The 21,424-nt window shown below is 35.2% G+C and overlaps 1 protein-coding gene across 8 annotated transcripts in view; it reads right to left on the bottom strand.

The window, feature by feature from the left end:
- The window catches only part of EHBP1 (EH domain binding protein 1), a 295,160-nt gene that overhangs the window by 116,902 nt on the left and 156,834 nt on the right, over nt 1-21,424 (bottom strand). The gene's annotated exons all lie outside the window — the stretch shown is intronic.

The following is a 21,424-nucleotide window of genomic DNA, read 5'->3' as shown; positions in this document are numbered from 1 at the left end:
CCTTTGGCTCTTGTCTCTGAAAGATGTATTACACAGGATTCCAATTTTACATGAGAACTGGCCAACTGCATTGACGAAACTACTAGCATAAATTGCTTAAAGTCTTAAGGCACATAGTTGCGTAGTCTAGTGATGTTACACACCCATATGAAGATTGTTCAAAATCAAGTCATGTAAAAGCATCCCTGAGGTCAAAGCTGATTGTAATTTATTTCACAGGCATGTACCTGCACACATGCTGACATACACACATAAATCAAAGTCAAAATATAGGCAATACTATGAAAATCAAATGAAGGCCCAACGTGAAATGATGGAAAATGGTGTCCTTTTGAAACATCAGCACCTATTCTTTCAGTTTTTCTAAAAATAAAAGTTGAAAATTACTCTTGCCTTACGGCCGTTTCTTTCATACTTAAAAATATTTCTTACATGTGCTTAACTGGTGAGAGCTGCTCATCTGGAATGCATCCAAAACTTTCAAGCATTAGTGTAAAAAAGAAGAAAGAAAGAAAAAAGGATGACGGTCATTCATGAACATTAATGTGATTATTTGGCTTTGAAAAAAAATTCCAATACGCGTGCATCCAGAATGCCAAATGTGCAGAGACTGTCAAATTGAGAGGTTAAAAGAAATGTTATTTGATAGTTCACAATGGCATTATTTTAGAAAGAAATAGGTCTATCCAGACTATGTTTCAAAGACCAATGATGCCCCCACTTGACTAAAGCTTGCCAGTGCTAAGCAATTAAAACTGTCAACTTCATGCATATTATGATTTATGCTTTTAGTGCTTGTGGGGCTGACTGCTTCCAGTTATTGTAACAGAAATAGTACATAGGCAGTTTATCATTTTTATTGACTGTTAGATTAACAACTTGTGGTTAAATAAACAAACACACAGATAACGTTGGATGATGTTACGTAACTCGCATATGCCCTTCAGCAGCACAGATACACAATGCCAGGTAATTTGCAAAAAGATAATGTCACTGTTGTTTAAAGTTTTAATACTTGGATGTAGGTTTGCAATAATGATGAATAAGTTCAAGTAGCAAGGAATGATTGATTTCTCTAGCGATAAAATACCTCATCAACAAACAGTGTAATAATAGGTAAGCTTGTGTAAAAAGTAAGAACTATAGTCTAAGGGTCTTCTTATGAGGTAAATGGGTACAGGGTAAAAACCTAAAGCATTTACCAATAATTATAAGACAGCAAAGAACAGGAGAACACTGCAATTTTCTCTTTAGCTTCAAGCAGCAAAGCATTTAAGACTTTGTTCTGGGATAGATAAGACAAAATGAAACAGAATGGTTAACCACATTTGAGACTGGGCAAAACCTCAAATTTCTTTCTTTGTTTGTTTGTTTGTTTATTTATTTATTTATTACAACTCTATGAAGTGAATTAGGCTGAGAGTGACTGGCCTAAATCACACAACTGACTATCATGGCCAAGGTGGGACTTGAATTCATAGTCATTTTTTTTAATTTTAATCCCATTTATATCCTGCCCTTCTCCGGAGACTCAGGACGGCTTACAATCTAAGCACAAATCAATGTGCTTAGCAATAGCCTTCATTCTATGTATATGCCTGCTTATTAGGGCTTTCACACACACACCCCAAGCAGCATTATTACAAAGTCAGCTTAATTGCCCCCAACAATCTGGGTCCTCATTTTACCTACCTCGGAAGGATGGAAGGCTGAGTCAACCTTTCCAGCCTGGTGTCTTATTACAAATCACATGTTAAAAAGTGTACACCATACACACAATACAGCTGCATTGCTTTTATTTTGAAAGTGACTGCTATTCTTTTTTTTTTTCAACTTACATATGTCCATGCATGTGTGCCTATACACCTTTGCAGGTCGATCGGTTCAGCCCTCCACAACAATCTCAGTTTCTCAATGTGGCTCCTGGGAAAATTAATTGCCCACCCCTGCTTTATGTGATACACATAAAGCCCCCCCCCCCCCGATGAAGACACAGTTGTGTAAGGTACCTGATCTGGACAAAATATTTAAATACTTAAGTATTTTGGCCCAATTAAACTGAGAACATAGTTCTTTGCCTAGCTACCTTCAATTATTATTTTTTCAGGTCAAAATATGCAGTGTTGATGAAATAAAATTTCTAGGGACAGAAATGCACCCTTTCCCAAGTTTGTTCACTATCTGAAATTCTTCAGTGATATTCTTACCAATACCAGCAATTGCTTTCCTCCTCCTGAGTTATACAGTCTGGGTTCCCATATTGAATAAATCATTATCACTGATATGACAGATTGATAATAAATAATCAGCTTGAAGAGTAATGCCTGTCCTGGAGCGCTAAAAGCTAAGATGTTCCCATCCATATGCTTTTAAGCTGAAATTCAAATGATTGATGGGAAAACTATTTTAATACCTCTACTGCAGAATTCTAATGGAAATGAATAATTGGTTAATGTCAGTGAGGAAATGAAAAGACCCACGACGTATTTTAAATCACTATCTCTTTGGATTTGCCAATTGTCTATACAAATTAACTCTGCTCAGAACTGAAATTATAAAAATAAAAGTTGTGTGCCAAAATTTCCAACTAGTACCTGCCTAGTATGTCTAAAACCTAGGTGCAGTTTCAACATGCATTTCAACCACACCCAAGAGCATGCAAAATGAAGACTGCATTCTATAATTACAGACATTATGAAGTCTTCATCTAATAGTGACTTTTTTGGGGTTTTGGTACATGTAGAGTAGAGTAAGTGAAGAAACAAGATTCAGTAGAGGAATGGGTAAATTTTTTACTATTAATAAACACATTTATTTTTAGTAATAGTCAAGCAAAGATCAACAATAGCAGGCTATATTGCATCTTTGGTTAGAACAGTAGACACACAAAAATGCAGCAGAAAATATGACACTTTGTTTTCCAGAGAACATGCGCAATACTCCCTCAAGTAGTTGCATTATAAGATTCTATTTTTGTTTGGCAAGACTCTACAATAATATGAAATTGTTGTAAGAAGTTACTTATGTTCAGAATGTGGCAAACAATTGGGCAAAGAATAATTTAGCCTGGAAACAAGCTTGAATTGGTACTGGGTCTTCATGCAATCAGATGTTTTATCTTACAAAGATGAAGGGCAGGTCCTGGTTTGTATTCCAGGATTTTCCAACTATAATTCTAATATTATTCCTGAAGAGCACTCAAAGAAAGAAGTGAAACAGAGAAACTGGTATAATATCCTAAACCTGGAAACAAAGTCACCTCTCTAGCATGTGTATATCTATTGGAAAGAGGCAACCAGGCAGTATTTTAATCATATTCTTTCCTTTATAAGAGTTAAGTTTGCATCTTAGGATTTTTATTTTATTTATGAACACAAACACATACACATACATAAGGGAAATATATTTTGTCTTGTGAATTTAATTAGCGAACATACATTGTATATTTTAATAATTGAGAAATTTTCCTTTATACAGGTGAAATCAACTCATTAGTTTAACAAAGTTAAAACATGTTCTTTGGGCTGGCAGATGTGTAAAGCTATTTTAGAATGGAAGGTAATAGCACCAAGGTTAGGAATCTAGCAAGAGAGAAATGGTGAAATATGTCTTATGACATCACAGGACAAACCCCTTGACTTTCATATTTCCAAAATTAGGACATCAGTACAATGAGAAGGATTTGTTCTGTGTCATAGTGACATACTTTTCATAATTTGTAATCAGACGATTAGTGGTAGTCCTCACCCAATCTTGAAAAATTAAGTAGTTTTTGTTTAGTATTTGGGATAGCAGTAGAAGACCTACAGAATAGATTAGCAATTAAAAAAGAAAAGAAGACCTTGTAAGAACATATTTTACTGTATTGTTGCCAAGAATGTGACATGTAGTCACTAAGAGTTGCACTTACTTTACACTTGCAACCAAAAAAAAGTGCTTTAACACCTAAAAAAGGGCCTAGGTATAAGTTGGTATATGCTTATATTTGTTTATAACATCTATTTTTGTCTAAATATAATATTCGGTGTTCAGTTGAAACCCTGATCTGTAGACATCTGTTCAGTACATGGCACGATGCTTATGTTGAAAAATGTGGACAATGATGGTGAAATTCTTCAGAATTTTTGAGAGTTAGCTGTTAATTATACTCTGGGAAAAATAATTTATTATGAATGTGCTAAGTTTGAATCTGCTTTTTCAAGATATGCTTAAATATAATGTGATCAGTCTATATATACCTAACTGTCCCGGGAAGTTATTAAAGGTATTAAGTGCTAGAAATATGCCCTCTTAGTCAAGGAGCTTGCAAGATTCATGATATACAGATAGATTGCTAAGTTCTCTGTATACTTTCTAATTATATTTAGGTTGCAATCAATTTCATTGTCATCCTGATTTCACATTTCAGTGGTTCTGTACCTCAAACAATGTGTGCTCATTTCAACCTATAAGAACTATGTGATGCAATTAAAATAAATATGTCCATCCCAGCTGCCCTTTGTTCACCTCATTATTCTGTGATCAAATTGTAGGTTACAAAATAGATGCTCTTTATGTATGCAAAAGTTGTAAAGTACAGATAGAAAACTTTACGCAATAAATGACTTTAAGCATCAGAAATAAATAAATAAATAAATAGAAAGAAAGAAAGAAAGAAAAAGAAAGAAATAAAGAAAGAAAGAAAGAAAGAAAGAAAGGCTAGAGCTCTAACAAACAAGAGAAGCAAGACTCTTGACTCAAGGCTCTTCCAGATGTCTTCATGGAACATCCATTTTAGTATTCAGAGCAGTGGCCTCCAACCTTTTGGGCACCAAGGACTGGTTCTGTGGAGAGAGATTTTTCTGCAGACCGGAGGGGGCGTGGTTTAATGTGCTGCCTGCATCCTGCGGATGGGGCTTCGCTTGTTTGCACAGCCCAGTTTCTGGCATGCCATGGACCGGTACCAGTCCACAGACGGGAGTTGGGGATTCCTGATTTAGAGCATAAGGAACCGTTTTGTCACTATGTTCTTCCATAATTTTTTGGTTCTTTAATCTAGCTCACAACTTAGGAATCTCCTGCTGGTCTCCCTTCCTGCAGAGGTGACTCCTTCCCTTACTTATTAAGTCTAACGTTGCTAAGCTTTTCAAGCTTAGTAGTACCTTAACCAGGTACTACTATCTGCTCTAAGTAGAAAATAAACAAATAAACAATGATTTGAAATTTATATTACTTATTGGGTGGTGATGGATAGATGAAACTCCCTGTCATAATAGGGTGGGGCAGTGAAAGAACATTAAGAGTTTGTTCCTTGGCAAGATTGATGTGTGAATACAGTGGTGTAATAGGAGGCTTTTTTGACCATTGCACAGGAATGATGAAAAATGCAATAAAAATCTGCTATCCTACACAAACATCCCTCTGAGATCCAGCTTAGTTCTCATTAGATATCATTTGACACTACTACCTGCAAGAAGCATATACACTCTCAATTATGATGTCTTTATTATTGTCTCTATGGAAGACATGAATTGGTCCTAAGTTTATATGGACATTATAGGTTGCATCAGAGGGAAAGGGATCGTTCCCAGATTTCACTTGAAATACATTTCAAGTTAAGCTTTTCCCCCATTTTCCTCAGCTTTTGAAAAATCTACAAGAAACATATTTCTTTCCCCAGGATTTTCTACTGCCTAATTTTAGTAATAACTGTAGCACTATGTTATATTTTTAAATTTTCAGATTTGTTGGATTTTTTTTAGCTGTCTTGTTTACTGTTCTTTAAATGAAAGATCCAACAATTTTTTTTAAAAAAAAGAATACCCATGATTTTTTTTAAGGAAAGAAAGTATTGAAATAAAACATGTTTTAAAAATTCTGCCCATTTTTATTTATATGTAATACATTGACAAGTCATCATGGCAAGTATGAGCTTGTGTATAATAGCATGTTTCATCAATAGCTGAAGTATGAAAGTCTTATAGGTAATGTAACTTTCAGCTATTTCCATATTCAATCTAAGTGATCTAAGCAAGTGCTGAGAATTCACTTTCACAAAGCTGCATTGAAAGAAAAAATAATAGGATCAGTACTACCTTTCCACTTCTCTGTGAACTTTCTTCCAAAAGTGTTCTGATTCCCCCCCCCCAATTGGGTCAAATGTAACATTGGTGAAAGGATCTGCCAACTTCTCCTCTTTGTTCTGTGACAGAATACTTTTTTGGCTAGTGAAACTGAAAGGGTCTAAAACCTGTAAAACATTTGTCATAGCTCTTGAGTTCTATTTGCACAATATTTTAAAATTATTTGGAGGAAATGAGGGAGTTCCACAGAGCATACTTTAAGAATCATTGTTCTTTCTTAGCAATAGGCCAGAACTCACCTCTTGTATGGAGTTAAAGCCTCTGTTTCCTTGAGATGGCTGAGGAAAAAAAAAACACCTCTCGGAAGTTGTTCCTCTGAGAAATTATCTTCAAAGGCTCAGACAAAGGATTGAATTGTTTTGGATGTAAAATATGTTAGGTTAATTGATTCTAAGCCCTTTCAGTTTTCAAACCCGTTTAAAAGTTTTGTCCCTCAGCATCTTCAGCTCTCATTGATAATCATACTTTCAATAATGGTGGGGTGACCTATGCTATTTAAGTACACACATACAAACATAAAAATAAAATGTTTTAAATTATATAACTAGACACACACAACGAGTAAGAACTCCTTATCCATGCTTGATTTCCCCCAGTTCTTAAAACAGTCTGAGGAAGAGTGAGAGAGGCTGTCCTGCTTGGTCTTAACTCATGCAATTGCTTCAGAAGTTGAGGGTGTAACTTTTTCTTTGACTATAAATCTCCCTTCTTGACTTTACTTCAGGGCACCCAGCTTGAAGTTGATAGTAAATCACAGTTGCACTTTTATTCTGGCAGAAGGGATTCTCATAACACTACAAGCTGACAAATGGCTCGCCTCTGTGAGTATATGCACAGGGATGGGAAACACTGAAGTTAAACTGACTTCCTGGCCAAATTTAAACTTTTAAGTTACAATTACCTGGACTGAGCAATTAATTAAGTTACTGATTAAAAGAACTTATGAAGCTATGTTTACCATTCCTGCAGTCTCCAAAGCCCTTTTCAAAATTCTAATACTACTAAACCATTATTTTAGGCTTAGTAGTATTAGAATCAATTTAAATTGATTTAAAGTGGAAATGATGCTTTCTGATTTCCATGGATTCATGACAATAAGTGAGAGTTAAGCTCAAACCACTATGTATAGACTTTTACACATAGTTTATTTATTAATGAATCTACAGTATAATTCTCTTTTAATATGTATTCAGTCCAGAAAAATGCAGTACATCAATCTTCCTAATTAATTAGTGAAAAGGACTAGACACAAAGGATAGACATTACCTGTACAGCAAGCACTCTTTCTTTTTTGCTTAACTGATATATTTGCTATTTTGTCAATGAAAATCTTGCATAGTTTGTGTTATATGGGATATGATCATGAAAATGAAAGTTTCTTCCACTGTATATGAATAGTTTCCTTGTTTTATTATTATTATTAAATATTAAATTAATTTATTAATTTATTACTAGAATAGATCTAAGACACTGCACTAATGAGGCAGCAAAAGTGTTTATATATTTAATTTTAAATGGCTTGTTTCCCGTACTAGTAAGTTTAGGATCATTAGCATGGTGCCAAAAACAAGTCACAGCAATGTAAATTTAAAGAGATTTTCATTTAATTCATTTGTAATTATTTGCAAATCAACAAAATTTAATTAAAAATCCTTAGATTTAATCTATTCACTAGGTAAACCAAAAACCCCTTTCCAAATAATATTAAAAGTACAATCATAAAAAACAAAAATAAAAAAATACTCTAAATGTTCAACTTTACCTAAAGGAAAATATTATTGCAAGATAATTTACGAATTATCTAATCCCTGGAAACTCTTACCTGTTCTAACAAAACTTTCCATTTTCATCTATAACTATTCGACACAAATGACACTACTGAAGTAGCTTTTTCTTTTACAAAATTAAACAAAATCTGTGCAATTCATTTGAGTGTCTACAATAGCTTTATATGAATGCTTGCATAATCCCACTTCTTTGTAAGGTATTGTTTCTCTGACATTAGTTCACATCGCCAAGTCTACCAATCCTAAACAAATTGATAAACATTTACATATGTTTATATATTTGTCAAAGCTGACAATTACAACTCCACCTGTAAGCGGGAACAAGAAACTGAAGCAGTGCATCCTGATGTGGAATATTAACTCACTGGAGCTTATTTCAGAATAATACTGCTGCTATCTGGATTTCTGAGGTATTTTATTATAGCTGTAGTCACTTTTGTGTTATGGGATTCCAGAACATGCAAACAAATGGGGTGCTCACAAGTTCAACCTCCTCCCTAGTCTGCTGTAATGCTCAATGGCTGGATGTAATGAGAGGCTGACGGAGCCAATAAACTGAATCACAAAAGACAGAGGCAATACATACGGGTGGTTCCTTTCTTCAGGAATTAGGGAGGGTACCTGCTTTTGGCTGAGGCTGCACTTCTCTGCAGAAACAGGTGCAAAATCAAAGGGTGCCCTAGAGCAAAAGCTGGCAAGGCAGAAGCCATGGGTGCCTGCAGCCCCTCCATGATGTGCCTAAGTGTTGAAGTGCAAATTAACTTTATTTAGTCAACCTTGTTTTATTAAATGCTTGACATGAAGGGAAGAGGCATCATTGAAAGTTTATTTATTTGTGATATTAGATTCTGCAAGAGATTATATATTAAGAAAGTAGTTTTAAAAATTTCTGACGAGCTAATCTCGATTTTTTACAGATACAAAGACAGACATTATGTTAGCCTCTTTTCATTTTTTTCTTTTCAAGAAAGAAAAAATGCTTAACAATAGCACTTAGACTTATATACTGCTTCATAATGCTTTACAGCTAAGCGGTTTACAGTCTCAGCATATTGCCCCTAACAATCTGGGTTCTCATTTTACTGACCTTGAAAGGATTAAAGGCTGAGTCAACCTTGAGCCCATCAGGATCAAACCCCTGGCAGTCGGTAGAGTTAGCCTGTAATACTGCAATATTGCATTCTAACTACTGTGCCACCATGGCTCTTACTTCTAAGAGTCTTGGAAAGACTCTTGGTAGTAATGGATTTGCAGTTGACTAGTATCAAAATTAAACTATCCCCTCTCCCAGGATCTATTTTATTAGTCATATATGACTAAAAGCTTTTCCTAATGGGTTCTTATCTTCAGTTTTTAATGCAATTTTTATTTACTTCTTCCAAGGCAGGTAACTTTCCTGTGTTATATGCCAAGCATAGATCAACTTCCTTGATTAATGTGAATGCTAAAATGATAACAATCTGATCTGTAGATTATAATAAATTGTTCTGAACATTGCATCCAGCTCGCAGAATTTACCTGGGAGTAGCAAATATTTCATGTTTAACTTGTTGAATAGCTTTAACTTGAAGTAGATAAAATTCATAGCATTTTGTTTGAAATGGGGCAATTTCCAGTTTTATTCCATATATAACAAATTCTAAACATTTAATTTGAAAATCCAAGACAAGATAAATGTGATTAACATGAACTGAACTCTGAAGTTGAGTTATATAGCTGCCCTGAATATTTGCTAGGGTAGGAAAGTGAAGTATAAGCAGGATAGATGTTTTAAATGCTTTTTTTCATTTTCACATTATTTAAATAAATATATTAGCTTGTAAACATTTTTCTTTGACAGAGCCATCTTGGAGATTCTCACTTCATAAATTGCAGTGGCCTATGGAAAAAGTGCTTTTAGTTTTCCTTGTTTTTAGATTTATCATTTATTGTTTATTTTAAGCTCAAATTACAGGTCAGAAAAAAGTACAGAATTCAACTTGTTGGGGAATCACCTTGAGAATTCTTATTAATACCTGGTTCATCTGGATGTTTTTACTGTTTTTATTGTTTTTAAAAGTTTTAGTTTTTAATTGCAATATATTATTTGAATTATGTTATTCAGAATAATTGACTGAGATGAGCAGCTATAGAAATCAAATAAATAAATAGATAGATAAAACCCTGAGAGAGCAGTTAAAATACTTATAATTATTGGGACTTCTGGTTCCTGTTTCTCAGCGGAGCAGTTGGAGAATTCGAAACGTCGGATCCTCCGGCTGAAATTTCTTTTTGTTGGGGACCCTAAGGGGCCAGAATCTACCCTGAAGGGGTGGAATGAAGGAAGGAAATCCCAGGGACTTAGGAGAGACGGTGGTCTCTCTGAACAGTCCAGGAGAAGCCTCCCAGAAACCAACAGAAGAAAAGGCTGGCTTATGCCATGTCCAGTCATAGCTGAAGCAACAGAAGTCATAAGCGATTAAACTAAGTGAAATAATAAACAGCATGCTTGAATCTGGGTAAGAATACTGATTTTCTCTATCCTACCTACTTTCCTGAAGAAGAAAATCCCCAAAATAAGAGATCTCCGAAAAAGGAAAGGGGGAGGGGGACTTCGCTCCCTCCCTTTCAGTTGGGCAGTGACATTTACCCTTTAGAGAAAGAAAACAAGAATTCTGGGAGTTGAAGTCCATGAGTCACAACTAGAAAAACATGAAAAATGAGCAAATGCTGACACCTGCTGGTGGATGAGGATTTTTTTTCCTTTTGAACTTTTAAGCTTTAATGCACCTGTTTAAACAAAGATAACAGCTGAAGCAATAAATAGTTTACAAAAGGAAACATGTGATGAGCGACAACAATTTCAAAGGACAATGACTTTAAACTACATAGAAATCCAGAATAACTTTGAGAGTATGAATCAACTCATTTTCAACTTAATTTCACTCCAAAAAATTCCTCAGGAAAATACAGTAGAGATGACTGAACAAGATTCTGAAGACAGAGACTCAAAGAAGGAACCTTATAAAACGCTCATTTCAAAAAAGGAAGTATATGATAAGCAGCAAAAATTTCAAAGGACAATGACTTTAAATTACAAGGAAATGCAGAAGAACTTTGAGAGCATGAATCAACTTATTCTCAACTTAATTTCACTTCAAGAACTCTCTCAGGAAAATATAGCAGAGATGATTAAATATAATTTTGAGGATAGAGACTTGAAGATGGAATCATATAAAATAAAAAATTGTGATTTAATTCAATTGGGAAATATTTTAATACGTCTAAACAACTTTGAAGATAAGGAAAAGAATGAGAAAAAATTTCCTTTAGGGAAACAAATGATGATGAAACATCAGGAAAAAGATGGAATATTTCAGAAAGAATACTTCAAAAAGAAACATTTGTTTGAATATGGCTAAGAAATGGGAAAATTTTGAAATATACTACTCTTAGAGGGAAATTTTTTCTTCTTTTTCTTCCTCCAAATCAATATAATTGTGTTTTGTTTTTTCCCCTGGTTTTTTTTTTCTATTCTTCTGAGCTGAATTGATTTAAACAAAAGCAAATGTTTTAGCTACTTAAATGTGATGATAAGAAAAATATAAAAAATTGTGTTTGATTTAAAGGATTAGATGATTAGAACTATTGAATGGAATGTTCAAAGTTTAAATAGACTAAATACATTCTTGGTTAAAAAGAATGAGAAATTGAGGGAATAAATATATATTAAATTAGGAGAAATACATATTTTCATATGTTCTTTTTTGTAGTTTAGTACTTAAATCCACTAATGTAAATATAGTTGAATGTTGAACTGATTGTTATTTGTAAGAACATTTAGAATTTGGAGGGAGAAATAAGCTGCTCTTCTTTCTTTTCTTTTTTTTTGTTTCTTTTTCTTTTTCTTTTTCTTTTTTTTTACTTATTGATTGGGAAATATAAAAATATGAGAGGGTATGGAAAAAACAGAATGAAATCCACCAAGGTAAATGTAGTTAAGTGTTTAAAAAGGGGAGAAATAAGCTGAAATAAACATGGTGACAGGATTTATGATAAGGCAACTAAAATGATATACAGGATTATTGAAACTATATACTGAACTGTTGTTAAGCAAATAAAACTGTCTTAATGTAATGTTTTGCAAAGAAAGATACGTTGGGGAAAGGGGAAATGAAATAATTAACATATGGAATATAGATTATAGAAATTAATTGTTAAGGACTGTCTTATAAATGTTACCCAGACAACATTATGTTTTATAATGATTTATGTTATGTTAAAAAATGCTAATAAAATATTTACAAAAAAATAAAAATAAAATACTTATAACTATTGCTGCAAAATATGCAAGGAAAATACATAATATATGCATAAAATATTCTACAGTTTAGCTCTCTTTACATATAAAGGAGTTACAATGTTATTTGATAATTCTGATTTAAGAGTAGCAGGGTAAATTAGGTCTTCCACAATGCAATTAATTTAGAAAAGTTTAATAATCTTAAAGCAGCTTTAAAACATGTATAGAATTTAAAAACAAGCAATATACTGTATCAGGGAACACATTTCATAGCCGTTCATTCAACTTATTCCATGTCTTTTCTGCCTCTGAAGCACTGTATTTATCATTTATGTAGGACACTGAAAAATTCAGAGTCCTAAACACTAGATGAAATTTAGATAATTAATTAATTAATTAATGCAAGCTTTAGAATAAGAAGTTTGAATGACTTTTGCAAAAGTGGAAAGTTATTTTTTAAAAATTGTTCCCTTTTAAAATGCAATCAATGGAACAGAATACGCAGTTTCATTTTTTGCAGAATCCCTTCAAGAATGTTCAGTAAAGGCTAGTGAAGATTGCCTGTGATCAGAGGTTCAGAACATAACCTACAAACCTACATTCGGGTTTGTTCTTATATTGCTGTACTTTACTTAGAAATGTGTAAGACTGTCTCCACAATTTTTAAAAGATCATAGCTCTCAAGAATATTTGTAATGTCTCTGGCAATAATTCCAATGTTTGGAATTTATCAATGAATCAAAACACAGCTTTCCAACACATGAGCAGCAAAGAGGACACTGTAGTAATCTGTTTAGTGTTCTGGAGTTCTTTTATTGATAAATCTCCCCTTTCTTTTCTTTTTAAAAAATTATTTTATATTTAAATTACTTATAAAGTAAAATTTCTTTCAAGTTGAGTTGTCTTATGTTTACTTCATGGATATATCCATGCAGTTTTCTTGGCAAGAGAATGGAGATTGTTTGCACTGTTTTCTAGGCCACAGTCCTAAGACTCTCTGGTAGTTACCCATCCAAAAATTAAGCAGGTATGATCCTGTTTAGCTTCCAAGCCCAGACAATATCAGCCATTTGTGGTCATCTACTGAAACAGGATTAGTTCTGCTGTTAATTAATTCAATTTGTGTCCTTTCTTAATATTTGTATAACAATGAAAAGTGAATTAGTATTTTTTTCCTCATTAAAACACAAAATTACTACACATTACTAAAAACATATAAAATTACCAAACTTTTATGGGATTATCATCTGAAAATCCTCAGGTGACAACGTATACAATCTTTCAGGAAGCTTGCTGAAATCTTGCTAACATTTTGATAATTTTTTGTTATCTTTAATTCTGCTATTATATTTCAAAAATATTTGTAAAATCATACAAAATCTGTCCAGATTTCTAGATTGTAATGTAGAAACATTATTGTGCTTTTATTTATTTATTTAAGTTGTTTCCATGGAATCAAATTATATTTTTCAGCACTATCTATTTCAACTGACACAACCATTCTTTGTTACTGAATCCTTGTTACTTTTGTGGTTTTAAAGATGGAGCAGGTAGAGAATGCCTCAGCTAGTACTGAAAATAATAACTGCTCTAAATACATAAAACCTGCCTGAAAGAACTGCACCAGTTATCAATTTGTTACTGAGTCAAATTCATGATGTTTGTTTATTGATACACAGCTTAGGACCTGGACATCTGATTATCTTCTCCCATATATCCATCCCATTCATTAAGACCTTTAGAGACAATTTTCTTTACATATAGTGTTGGCTGGGAATCTGCTATTCCTGAAAACAGTAATTCAATAAAAGACACTTTAATGTATTGACTTTGAAATTCCTCCCCATTCGGTTGTGGTTCAGGTAAAATCCTTGTACATTTTTACAACTAGCTTAGAACTTTTAATTGCCTGTATATTTCTGTGCCTCTTGTTGTGATTTCAATCTTTGAATAGGGTTGTACAATTGCAACATTTTATTCTTAACCTTATTTTTTATTCTACTTTAGGATTACAGTTACAATGAATTGTATAAATAACAAAATAAAGTAATAAAATGTCAGGAGATCAGTAAGGGTTTGGGTAGGCAGTAGTATACCATATGGGAGTCTGAGATAAGCCCTGGATTCATGCAGAAACGACATAGCAATTTTTCAGGAGCATGGTGTAGACTACAAATGGATAGCTAGGGAAAAGACTTGGAAAGTGCTTGGAAATTGCAGTTGGTGTAAAACATGATAGGAGGCTGCTTATCATGCAATATTCAGGGATTGAGTTCTGCACTTTCAAGTTTATTTTTTAAGGTGTTGGTCTGAATCTGCAGGATCACCTTTCCTACTATCAACCAAACTGGGTCAGCAAGAAAGACTTTCTGAAGATATCCCTATTGTCAACTATACAGCAATGTGACAGGCAAGAGAGAGCTTCATCATGTGGGGGGCTCATGGGTTCTCACCAGGAAAAGCCTGGGGTTCCCACACTTCCACAAATATATATCTCTTGCAGACGTTTTTATTTCTAATTATGCTCACTTTGTGCTGGTATGATTTTGTTTTTATATTTCGTTTTATTGTTGCATGCCACTTGACTACTTATGTAAGCAGAAAATGCAGGGCATAAATGCTGTCATAAAAATAAATTAAAATGTGCAGCATCCTCTTTGATTTGGAAAAAATCATTCATGACTAGGAGATATGTGAACCATTGGGAAAACAATCAAGGTGTACTGTGATATGCAAACCTAGCCACCTATTAGGCCATAGCCACCAGTGATGTTTTGGGTGGAGGGATTATATCTATTCTATCATGTTTGCCAACATAAAATGAAACCATTGGAGCTCAAGAGTGTTCTTGTCCCAGATCCCTTCAGATTTGAAAGTTGTAGGAGGCTGATCAGGGCAAGGCTCCCACATCGCTTCAATGCCACCAACCTCCTTTCTCATTAATGCTGAGCATGCCAGCAGTAGCCTAATTAGGTAAATTAAAGATCAAGTAATCCTCTCAGCTACTTCCACAGAAATGTCAGAAAAAGAGATTTCAATCCTGCAGACCCAAAGGTGATCAGGTAATCCTGGAGGGTTCAAATGTATGTAGGAAGCTAGAGCTAGAATTATTTTTGTGCAGGGTCACCTTAAATTCACACTAACCTATCTGCTGTTTTTTTCTCGTAAGCTTTTATTTCTGGTGCTATTCTGGCTCAAACTGTTTCTCTCACTCTCTCAAGGGTACAGAAGAAGGCTGTAATTAGTGGACAGTGAACAAGATAGATGAGTGCTATGTCTTTCAGTTTAGATTCTGAAGAACAATTAGTATAGTCTAATGGACAAATATGCCTAAGCTTCTCTGCCAAATGTAAGGGATCTGCAACTTATTGTCTGGAAGCTATACGTTTTCTTGATTTTGTTTGTGGTCTGGTTTGGAAGACTTCCCCATGAAAAGGAAAATTACATTCATAAAATAGAAATACAGCTTTAAAAAGTCCTAAGATGTCATGCAACTTTTTTTAGCTTCCACAAATCAAAAACATTAAGGTACAAAAAATGATGTAACAGAACGCAGACTCACTGATTTCAGCATAACTGTCTTCCATATTAAATTTTAGAAGCAGCAAACAGCATTTAGTTCTCAATAAATACATAACCTGCTCCTCAGGAGACTTCCGGTCCTGCGCACAGCGAAGCAGTCAAGGGGTTTGGGATGCATGCTCTCTGGCTGAGTTTCTTCCTGTTAGGGGACCCTAAATGGGCCAGAAGCCACCCTGAAGAAGCGGCAAAGAAGGAAGAAAGTCCCAGGGACCTTGGAGAAACAGTGGTTGACCCAATTGGTCCAGGAGAAGCCTTACAGAAACCAACAGGCTAGCCTAACTTCAGAGTCTAGCCCAAGCTGTAAGCAACCAAAGTCAAAAGCACTATTTTCAGCTGATCATAAACAGCGTGCTTGAATCTGGGTAAGAACATCGATTTTCTCTATCTTACCTATTAACTTTCCTGAAGGGGAAAAAATTCCCAAGAAACAAAAAACATCCAAAAGTGAAGAAGGGGGATTTTTTTGATGCTGGTAACCATCTCCACAGGTGAATCATTAATGCACAGAGAAGTGTGGCTGTGCCTATCTTTTCTGAAATCGACAATCATCTCTTTGGTTTTTCTGGTATTTAAAACTAGGCTGTTTTCCTTACACCAGTTCACCAACCCCTCAACCTCCTTGCGGTAAGCTTCCACACTGTCATCCTGAATAAGGCCCACTACTGTTGTATCACCTGCAAACTTCACAATATGGTTGATGGCAAACCTAACAAAACAGTCATGAGTCAACAGGGTGAACTGCAGCAGACGTAGGACGCAGCCCTGAGGAGAACCTGTGCTTAAGAAAATGATATTAAGAGGTATTTGTTCCAGCTCGCACATATTGGGGCCTGTTGGTAAGAAAATCAAGAATCCAGTTGCACAAAGGGTTGTTTAAGCCTAAAAGGCCCAGTATGTCTACTAGATGCTGGGGAATGATTGTGTTAAAACACCAAACTGAAGTCAACAAACAACAAACGCACATGAGTATTTCTTTCCTCTAAGTGCTTCAAGTTCAGATGGAGAACGGAAGAGATAGCATCCTCCATAGAGCAATTTCGTCGGAAGGCAAACTGAAGTGGGTCAAATGGTGGTGGGTGATACAATAAAGTTCTTTATCAGCTTCTCAAAGCATTTCATAATGGTGGATGTCAGTGCAACCGGACGGTAACCGTTGAGGCCTGTAATTGTGGACTTTTTTGGCACTGGCAAGATAATGGCCATCTTAAAATACAATGGGACCACTGCCTGCTGCAATGAGAGATTAAAAATATCTGTGAGAACACAAGCCAGTTCATCTGCACAATCTATAAGGACACATCCAGGGATGTTATCTGGGCCTGCTGCTTTCTGAATGTTAACTTTCTTCAGTGTTTTCTGGACAGAGGTGACATCAAAGCTTAGCACTTGTTCATCAGGATGGGGCACAGCTTTCCTAGCAGGAGTGCTATTTAATGTCTCAAATCTACCAAAAAATGCATTCAGTTTGTTTAGGAAGTCTGTGTCGTCCTTGCATCTCGGTGAATTCACCTTGTAATTCGTAATGGTCTGGATTCCTTTCCACATATGCCTGGTGTTTGTAGGGTCTTGAAAAAAGTTCTGAATTTTCTGGCAATGGATATATGCAGACACCGTGGTGGCATACTCCTCAACATCTGTATGCCTCTAATAAAGATACTGTACTTGATTTACTTTTTATATCTACAATAACACCTATAAGAATATGGAAAGATTCTTTGACTCAGCAGAACATACTGATTAAGGAAAACATTGGGCAAAAGAAAAAGGCTAATGTGAAAATTAAGAAATTAGATGAGGGGGCCTATCAGAGAGAATATTCAAAAAAGAAACACCTATTTGAGAATGGTTAAAGGAAAAAAAATTGGATGTGAATTTGACTTTAAGAGGGAAGTAACATAATGCTTTCTTTTTCTTTCTCCTTTTTCTTTTATTTTTGGATATGAGTAATACAAAAGAGTTGGAATGGCTTATTTAAAGGAAATGTTTTAGGTATTATTATTATTATTATTATTATTATTATTATTATTATTATTATTATTATTATTATTATTATTTATATACCGCCCCTCTCCCGAAGGACTTGGGGCAGTGTACAGGGCAATTAAAACACTATATACAACACATAATATACAAAAATTAAAATAAATTAAACCAAGTAGCCCTAAACAATAAAACACGTTCTAAAATTAAAATTTAAAATCTAAAATCCCAGTCCCTCAGTCCAGACCGGCAAGTTCAAATAGCCAAGTTTTCAGGTCGTGGCGAAAAAAGCGAAGGTCGGGAGCCATCCAGAGCTCAACAGGAAGCTGATTCCAGAGGGCAGGCGTGCCCACAGAGAATGCTCTCCCCCTGGGTGCTGCCAGTCGACATTCCCTGACCGACGGCACCCTGAGGAGGCCCTCTCTGTGGGAGCGCACAGGACAATGGGAAGTTAACGCTGGCAAAAGGTACTCCCGTAAATAATCCGGGCGATTATTGACTTTAATTGACTTGATTGACTTTAAGAAAATTATAAATGGATTAAAAAAGTTTTGACTAAGAGCTAAAAGACTAGAGGATTAGATTTATTAAATGGAATATCTCAAGATTAAATACATTTTCAATTATGGTAAAAAAGAACAAAGCTTTTTGGAAATAAATATGCATTAGCTTATAGGAAATAGGGTTTTTAAGTAGCATACTATCTTTTTATTTTATTCTTTTTCTTGTTCTTATTATTCTTTTTTCTCTTTTTAGTCTTATTTATTCCTTAAGAAAGGTAAAAATATTGAGCTGGTTTACATTAGAAAAATAGATTTAAATATATTAAATGTAATTAACTCTGAGAAAATCTTAACCAGTAAAAATGTTTAGAACATTGTGGGAAAAACAAATGTAAACAAGAACTATAAGCAGGCTATATGATGAGACAATCAGAATGACTAGATAGAAAAGGAATATTATATTGATGTGATTATTATCTGTAGATATATTAGAAAACTTTTATATTTAATTATCATTTATTAAAACAATAAAAATTGTATTAACTTAAGGTTGGTAAAAGAGAACACTATGGGGAAAAGAGGAAATCAAGTAAAGTTATGTGGATTATAGATTATAGAATTTAATTGTTAGTGAATGTTTGTTAAATGTAAACCCAGACAACGCACTGTCTACCAAATATTAAGGTGATTATGTTAAAAAATTAATAAAACATACTTAAAAAAACCCCTGCTCCTCAGAAAGTTAAGAGCATTATTACTCAAAAGAGGAAGAACTGGGTGAAAACCCCCAAGAACTGGGGGGGGGGAGAAATCCCCACAATATGTTTATGGAATCGTAGCAATGTATGATTTACAGTTGCAAGAAAAAGTATGTGAACCCTTTGGGATTACGTGGAGTTTTGCATGAATTGGCCATAAAAGGCGCTCTAAACGTCATGTAAGTCACAACAATAGAAAAACACAGTCTGCTTAAAATAATACTACACAAACATTAGCTGTTGTCATGTTTTAATTGCACATAAGATGGAAACATTCACAGTGCAGGGTGTAAAAAGTATGTGAACCCCTAGCCTAATGACTTCTCCAAGAACTAATTGGAGCCAGGAGTGAGCCAACCCTGACTCCAACCAGTGTGATGATATTGCATGTGTTGCTGACAGCTGTCCTGCCCTTTAAAAACACACACCTGTTTTGGGTTTACTGGTCTCAAGGAGCACTGTCTGATGTGAACCATGCCTCGCAGAAAAGAGCTCTCAGAAGACCTACGATCAAGAATTGTTGACTTGCAGGAAGCTGGAAAGGGTTACAAAAGTATCTCTAAAAGCCTTGATGTTTATGTGTCCACGGTAAGACAGACTGTCTACAAATGGAGAAAGTTTAGCACTGTTGCTACTCTCCCTAGGTGTGGTCGTCCTGTAAAAATGACTGCAAGAGCACAGTGCATAATGCTTAATGAGGTAAAGAAGAATCCTAGAGTGTCAGCTAAAGGCCTACAGAAATCTCTGGCACATGCTAACATTTTTGTTGACACATCTACAATAAGGAAAACATTAAACAAGAATGGAGTACATGGGAGGACACCATGGAGGAAGCCATTGCTGTCCAAAAAAATATTGCAGCACGTTTGAAGTTTGCAAAAGAGCACCTGGATATTCCACAGCACTACTGGCAAAATATATTGTGGACAGATGAAACCAAAATTGAGTTGTTTGGGAAAAACACACAACACTATGTGTGGAGAAAAAAAGGCACGGCACACCAACATCAAAACCTCATCCCCACTGTAAAACATGGCGGAGGGAGCATCATGGTTTGGGGCTGCTTTGCTGCCTCAGGGCCTGGACGGATTGTTGTCATTGATGGGAAAATGAATTCCAGAGTTTATCAGGACATTTTGCAGGAAAACGTACAACCATCTGTCCGCCAACTGAAGCTCCGCAGAGGATGGGTGATGCAACAGGACAACGACCCAAAGCATACAAGTAATTCAACAAAACAATGGCTTCAACAGAACAGAATACACCTTCTGGAGTGGCCCAGTCAGAGTCCTGACCTCAACCCGATTGAAATGCTGTGGCATGACCTTAAGAAAGCGATTCACACCAGACATCCCAAGAATATTTCTACACTGAAACAGTTTTGTGAAGAGGAGTGGTCCAAAATTACTCCAGATCGTTGTGCAGGTCTGATCTGCAACTACATGAAATGTTTGGTTGAGGTTATTGCTGCCAAAGGAGGGTCAACCAGTTATTGTCCAAAGGTTCACATACTTTTTCCACCCTGCACTGTGAATGTTTCCATCTTATGTTCAATTAAAACATGACAACAGCTAATGTTTGTGTAGTATTATTTTAAGCAGACTGTGTTTTTCTATTGTTGTGACTTACATGACGTTTAGAGCACCTTTTATGGCCAATTCATGCAAAACTCCACGTAATCCCAAAGGGTTCACATACTTTTTCTTGCAACTGTAGAAGTTTTAGAAACAGCAAGGTTGTGCTATTTAATCAGTTAATTTTAATGTCCTTTAAAACTACAATAATAGTCTGGTTTTAAAAAGAAACACAAATCAAACTGCTATCATTTAATGACATACAGTGGCTTTGCTAGTTATTACACAGTGGATAAAAGTGGGTGAAAGGGCCATAATTATCACCCAAGCCTAAGCATGCAGTGTTGTGGGTGTTAGCTCACGTCACTTCATAATGATGTAAAAGCTTCACTATATTTTATAAAACAAAAATAATGACTTTGGATTTTTAATATGCAGCAAAGGAGCATTCCAGAATTCACCTGTCACTCCACAAACCACTGCAGTCCAGTCAATGTTCTCTGCTAGCTTTGTTGCTTTCACACATACCAGTCACTCAAATGGCTGCTTTCAGAAGGCAAGGTTGGCACAGGGTATGAAATTATCAGGTTAGATCTTGTGGTTTTGCCTGGGAGTTCTGGGTGTCAACAGTCAGTAGATTCAGGAATCTTTGCACACGCATCTCTTTGTGTACACAAAGCTTACTGCTCTCTAAAGAAACAAGAGAGTCCTTTCCATGTGGGCAATGACACCTGTTGAGCACATTATCAGCTTACGGAAAACCTGTTCAGCAGGATTTTAGAAATCAGTGCCAGAAATTATGTGCCATTGTTTATTGAAGGAACACTCACTGGGGA

Source organism: Vipera ursinii (genome assembly GCF_947247035.1).
Source record: "Vipera ursinii genome assembly, chromosome: 1".
NCBI classification, from domain to species: domain Eukaryota; kingdom Metazoa; phylum Chordata; class Lepidosauria; order Squamata; family Viperidae; genus Vipera; species Vipera ursinii.
Note: the sequence above shows the minus strand (reverse complement) of the source record. Positions and strands in the feature narration are given on the sequence as shown.